Here is a 6,933-nt window from a genome sequence, read left to right as displayed (position 1 = left end):
AAAAAAAAGAAAGAGAGAGAGAGAGAGAGAGAGAGAGAGAGAGAGAGAGAGAGAGAGAGAGAGAAACTACTCTATATTATCTAGATTAAACCTGTTTATTTTATGGGATTATTTTTCTTGGTTGTCATTATAACAATGGATACATATCATCAGGGAGAGACAATTTTAAGAGAAAAGTAGAAAAAAAAATTAAACCAAAATACAATTTTCATAATTATTCACTGAATGTTATTGACCTAAAACAAATAGACTGCCAGCTATTTCTCCAGCAAAAATGGGTTTATTTAGTATCAGCAGAGAATTGCAGTTTGCGGTCTGCAACCATGATGAGCTATGTGCAGGTCCCCACATAGCAAAAGAAGGAGAATTCATTTATTGAGGGAGAAAAGAAAGTTGAGAGGGTAATAGTAAACAAAGGGTTCATGGCTTTACATTGGCTCAGTTTTTGCCAAAAAAAGAAGGGTCTTTCCTCTTCCTTTAGGGCTCAGCTATACATGAAGAGCATGAAAGCTTCCCCTTCTGACCACCTGACTCTAATTTAATTGACATTTCTGTTTATTAATTTTTCACATTTCCCCCTTTTGATCAAGACCTTTCTCTGAAATCATTGCTGATCAAGAGCCAGGTTTACCACTCTTGAGGGACCTTTTCCACTCAATGCCAGGAAAGACCTTTCTTGAGTGTAGTGTCCCACATTGGAGGGAAAGCACACAGATAGAAACCTACTAATACCACATTCAAGTACAAGGAGGAGTAGAAGGGAGAACTCTGAGACACTCTTATTTAAAGTCCATAAGTTATCAAGATCATAGACAATGGAGTTCATTTGAAGTGTTATGTCATCATCAAAGTTTTGATGACCAGCTTCCAACTGGTCTGATTGGGATATCTTGGGAAATCTGTTTCATCAGATGTTTTCTGCTTCAATTTGGGGAAATCTTTACCTTCAGTTCACCAGATAATGTGCAGGTCCAGTCAAGTTAATTGTGGCAAATTAATCCAAGAATCTATTCCCTGGCATTTGGCAGTACAAGTATTTGTTAGCAATAGTTATTAGGGGCTTTTCCAGTGGGGTTGAAGAGAATTATTCTGGAGGTGTCTTTTCCAATAGATGAAATCTCCAGGTTGCAAATTTTGATGCTTAAGGTCTTCACCTCCTTAGGGTGCACTGTGAAAAGATTGCTCTACCAAGACATGGTTATTTTTAATTGAAGCAATTAGACCTTTGTGATATTGGAGTATCTCTCCTTTATCAATTGCTGTCAAAAGAAGCAGGAGTCCAGTGCATTGGGCATCTTGTGACTATTTCAAAAGATGAGAGCTTAACAGTTCCTAAAGGGGTGGATCTATGATCTAGAAGGACCAGAGGCAATGCTTTTGACCAAAGTATTTAGAGGACCTCTACAAATTTTGCCAATTGAGTCTTAATAATGCTGTTAGTGCATTCAACTGAACCAAAAGATTGAGGGTGGTAAACACAGTGAAAGTGCTGTAAAACTGGCCGAACAATTAAAATATTTGACCTGCAAAATACATTTCTCAGTCACTGTGAAGTTTAAGAGAAGTTCCTCAATACAGATAATCCTTTCCAAAAGGATTTTAGCCACATAGGCAGCAGTAGCCTGTCTGCAAGGGAAGGCAGTGTCAAAACATACATACCATGGCTAAAACATATTTATATTCATGAGATGCAGGAAGTTGTAGGAAACCCAATTGCCAGATCTCAAATGATCCACCAGTTTAAAAAGCCCATTAGCAGTATGAACAGGCTTCCCTTGGTTGTATTTCAGACAAGTGGGGCAGTAAAGTGGGCACTTTTTACAGCTTTATTAATGTTTCCCACAGTATTGATTCATTAATGCTATAATTTGTCAGAATACCAATGGTTTAATGCCTGTACAGTGGTGAGGAATGGGGATTTTAGAATCTCTGGTAGGACTGGGTTGTTATTTCGTCTAAACTAGAGTTTACTCTTTATCAGACCAACAACTGTTGAATCTCCAGTCTTGTTTTTCCTTTTCTGAGGCCCATTGTTGGGCCTCTTTAGCCAGTTTTTCTAAGTTATCATTCAGGGAAATATCCCTTTGGTCCTGAGAAAGGTTTTTCTGCTCTTGGTTTCTTTAAGGGCAGTGCTCTCTGTAGAAATGTCAGCAAGATGATTCCCCTTAGCTTTAGAGAGTCAAGTTTAGAATGTCCCAGAATCTTAATAGCTAAAGTAGCAGGTAATAATTTCATCCAATAATTCCTGAACATAGGGGCATTTTTAAAATTTTATTTCCACCAGAAGTAAGGAAGCCATGTTGCTTCCACAACATTCCAAAATCATGAGCAACTCCAAAAGCATACCTGCTATCAGTATAAATATTGGTGGTTTTGCCCTTGGCTAAAGTACAAACCCATGTAAGAGCATATAATTCAGCCTGTTGAGCTGAAGTAGCCATAGGTAAACATCAACAACATCCAAAGGAGTTGCAATAACAGACAAAGGATTAATCTCTAAAATATACAAGCAGCTCATGCAACTCAATATCAAAAAAACAAACAACCTGATCCAGAAATGGGCAGAAGATCTAAACAGACATTTCTCCAAAGAAGATATACAGATTGCCAACAAACACATGAAAGGATGCTCATTATCACTAATCATAAGAGACATGCAAATCAAAACTACAATGAGGTATCACCTCACACTGGTCAGAATGGCCATCATCAAAAAATCTACAAACAATAAATGCTGGAGAGGGTGTGGAGTAAAGGGAACCCTCTTGCACTGTTGGTGGGAATGTAAACTGATACAGCCATTATGGAGAGCAGTATGGAGGTTCCTTAAAAAACTAAAAGTAGAACTACCAAATGACCCAGCAATCCCACTCCTGGGCATATACCCTGAGAAAACCATAATTCAAAAAGAGTCATGTACTACAATCACAATGTGCATTGCAACACTATTTACAATAGCCAGGACATGGGAGCAACCTAAGCACCCATCGACAGATGAATGGATAAAGAAGATGTGGCACATATATACCATGGAATATTATTCAGCCATAAAAAGAAATGAAATTGAGTTATTTGTAGTGAGGTGGATGGACCTAGAGTCTGTCATACATAGTAAAGTAAGTCAGAAAGAGAAAAACAAATACCATATGCTAACACATATATATGGAATCTAAAAAAAAAATGGTTCTGATGAACCTAGGGGAAGGACAGGAATAAAGATGCAGATGTAGAGAATGGGCTTGAGGACACAAGGACAGGGAGGTATAAGCTGAGATGAAATGAAAGAGTGGCATGGACATATATACACTACCAAATGTAAAATAGATAGCTAGCGAGAAGTAGCTGTATAACACAGGGAGATCAGCTTGGTGCTTTGTGACTACCCAGAGGGGTGGGATAGGGAGGGTGGGAGGGAGATGCGAGAGGGAGGAGATATGGGGATATATGTATATGTATAGCTAATTCACTTTGTTACACAGCAGAATCTATCACACAATTGTAAAGCAATTATACTCCAATAAAGATGTTTTTAAAAAATGGAGTTGCAATAACATACCCAGCACCATATTTGCCATTGTCACTCTTTAAATAAGAACCACCAGTGAACCATGAGAAGTCAGCATTACCTAAAAGATTTTCCTATAGATCATCATGAGGAGTCAGTAGGTGATCTGTCTATGTTAAGCAGTCATGAGGGAATTTGTTGATGTCAAAAGTGAGAAGAGTAGCAGGGCTCGGGTTATGGTGTAAAAGAATCATGTGAGGAGCAGTTAACAAATAGACTTCGTAAGAGGTGAGGTGGTTGACTGAGAAATGTTGAGTGTGATGAGAATTCAGGAGGGCTTTTATTGCATGAGGTGCAAAATGGTTAAGGGAGATCCCACGATTATCCTCTCAGTGACTTTAACCAATAGCTTACCATGTATTTATATGCCATGGAAACGTTGTCACCCTGCTTGCAGACTAACAGAAATTGGACAATTTACCTCTAAATTTGCACTCATTGTCTCTAATGGTCTAGGAAACTTACAGGGCTATTGTGAAGATTAAATATCGCCCAAGTAACTAAAGTCACTTCAGGCACAGGACAGTCACTTGAGATGTGGAGTCACATCCCACAGGAACCAACACAATATCAGGCCCATTCCAGGAATTCCCTGAGTAGGATGGACTTGTCAATTAATTGGAGAGGGTGGCGGTATAACCACGATCATTCCTTCAGTGTTCCCATATTAGAGAATAATGTGATTGAAGGAGGTTGACGAAGAGAAAGGAAATGGGCAGTAATTTGAGGGAAGTAGTGAGGGAAGTAAGACAATGTCATGCACAGAAATGCAAGCGTACAGTGACTGCCTTCTTAAAGAAATAGGATAACACAGGCATTGTTTTCTGGTCATAATTACAGAATTTGAGGGCTGAAAAGGGTCCCTGGAGATCCTAGACCTACTCTGTCATTGAAGAGGTAAAGCAATCAAGACTCTGGGAGAATACTGTAGAGATAGGGACAGAATTGAGTTCTGGGATCAGGCTATACAACCCCAGGAGCAGCAGGGGTCCAAATTCTCCCCTCAGACCTGACTCCCCTTTTTCTTTCCCAAGGCCACTCAGTCACTATTCCTGTCCTTGTACATGTGGATGATTACTTCACAGATTTTGAAGATTCAACATACAGATCAACAATCTGCATATAATGTATTTCCTCTTTTACCTTTTTTATTTTCACTCTTTCTTGTTCCTAAGCTTTTCTTTCTCTTTTCCTCTGTTTTACAATTCTCATGTTGAAAGACTTGGTCTCGTCCAGGCTGATGAGGCCATTGGATCTTCAATGTCTATAAATCCCTCTCCAGCCCTGCTTACCCATATTTTTGCATTGATCCAGTTTCTGACTGCCTAGTTACAATGAAAGACTGAATATACAAATGGCCCACAGCTGACCATGTGTAAAAATAGGACTCTGACCTGCAATAGGCAGCAATGAAGCCAGGAACCAACACATTATCTACAGTTTTCAGGCCAGGAAGCAGGCTTACCATGTATAAGTCAGATTAGTAGGAAGTTTGACCACTGTATCTAGCAACCATCTCAGGAATCTAAACAATAATCCTATAACAATTGGTCTAAAATGGCCATATTTATAACTGAGAGTTTTCCTAATTTTTTGTACTCACTTCCAACTTAGGACCAACCAGAGAAAGCCAAATATGCACCCCTGACAATCACATAGGATGACCTCCTTCTAGATAGCTTCATATAGCTTCCTCTTTCTACAGCCTCTAATCAGGACATAGCTGAAGACTTCCCTTCTCCCACTGTAAATATTCCCCACTCTTCTGCCTGATTTTGAGTCGCTGTCAAAATGCAAGTGATAGTGGCTGACTTCCTTACTCCAGCAAACTCTGAATAAATATTCTTGAGTTGTTCTCATTTGGTTGGCATTTGTTTATTAGACAGTTAATTATGGAGGTCCCACTGAGGCCCAGTATGAGCTTCCTGTTAGGCCAGACCCCAGCTGAGGTATGTGTGGTACCCATAGGTGCCCTTTTATGCCACGCTGCTTGCAGCTGGTAGAGTTCATGATGATGTGGTAAATCCACTGGGTCTGAACTTCACTGTCTTTGTGTGAATTCCTAGGCTATTTATTCTGTTTGGTGCCCATTTGTTTAGCCTCCTTGGCAGAATCAGGCCATTCCTTTTCATCTCTTTTTGGTGTCTTTTGTGTTACTGTTTTGTGTTGTGCTGTGTGAAAGTGTTGTGTGTCATAAGAAGGAGAATCAGGGGAAAAAATCAAGATTAGGTCTCATGATACTTATTTGAGCTGACCTCACAGACCCTTGAGTTTAACATTCTCTTTGGACTGGCATCCACCTGGATGAACTTTGTTGAAGGCCATGAATCAAACCAGAGGAGGTTCTCCTTCTGTCTTGATTTTTATGTTCTAAGAGAATATTCTCTCTGGTTTTCCACTGGCTGGGAGTACAGATGGTTCAGTTGGTTTAGTCTGTGTTCAGAGGCGGCTGTCATTTTGGAAGCCCAAGACATGAGGTGCACAAGCATTACATTTGTACCAACTGTCACCTTGGGGTATTTAAGTCTAAACACTCTCTTCTATCAGAAAAAAGAAAAAAATCTGATTCTTGTACGCACTCTCATTAAAATCCTAATTTTGTTCCCCTTTCTAAATGGCATAACTTCACCAAGGAAGATTTGGGTCTTCAGTGCCCGCTCTGGAGAAGACTTAGTTAGAACAAAATTGTTCATTTAAGAGGAGCCTTAGAAAAGGAAGGAAGATTTCATAAGCCCAATGGGCAGCACTTTCTGATTGATATGATGAGGACTCCAAACCAAATTCTGAATCAAAAATTTCTTCCTAAAAGATTCTTTAGCCAAAGCTAATGAAAAATTTGACAAACAGGCAAAAATAAACTAGACTTATTTCCCTAGTAGATTTTCCACTCTTTGTACTCCAGTTGGATCCCTGCATCCAGTTTTCCCTCTTTATTCTTCTGATCTTTCTCCTTCTGTACCTCCACCCTCCTCTTGCTCTTGTCTAGATTCCTAACCTTTTCCCCTAAATTCTTCTAAAACACCAAAGTATCAATTGCTTCCAAATATTCATCCCTCTCATTACCAGATGTGCAGGCAACCGTAGAATTGAAGCCTTGAAACTAAGCTTAATTGAGATCTATAATGAATGACTTTCCTAACCTAAAGAAGACCAGCAAATATTCATGGATATATTTAGAATTCCTTTAGGTGCACATGACCCAGGATTACCTGACCATTATTAACTTGTATACATGTTGGTCAGACCCTCAGATGCTTAATCCTGATGGCAAAAGCTGATCGGACTGACCTGGAAAGGGACCTGCAGTTTCCTTCTTTCCACAAGAAACCAAAGGATGATAAAAGGGGGGGGGGGGGTGTATAAAAGTA

Source organism: Neophocaena asiaeorientalis, unplaced genomic scaffold (assembly GCF_003031525.2).
Source record: "Neophocaena asiaeorientalis asiaeorientalis breed wild unplaced genomic scaffold, Neophocaena_asiaeorientalis_V1.1 scaffold340, whole genome shotgun sequence".
NCBI classification, from domain to species: Eukaryota; Metazoa; Chordata; class Mammalia; order Artiodactyla; family Phocoenidae; genus Neophocaena; species Neophocaena asiaeorientalis.
The sequence above is the reverse complement of the archived record's forward strand: the minus strand, read 5'-3'. Positions refer to the sequence as shown.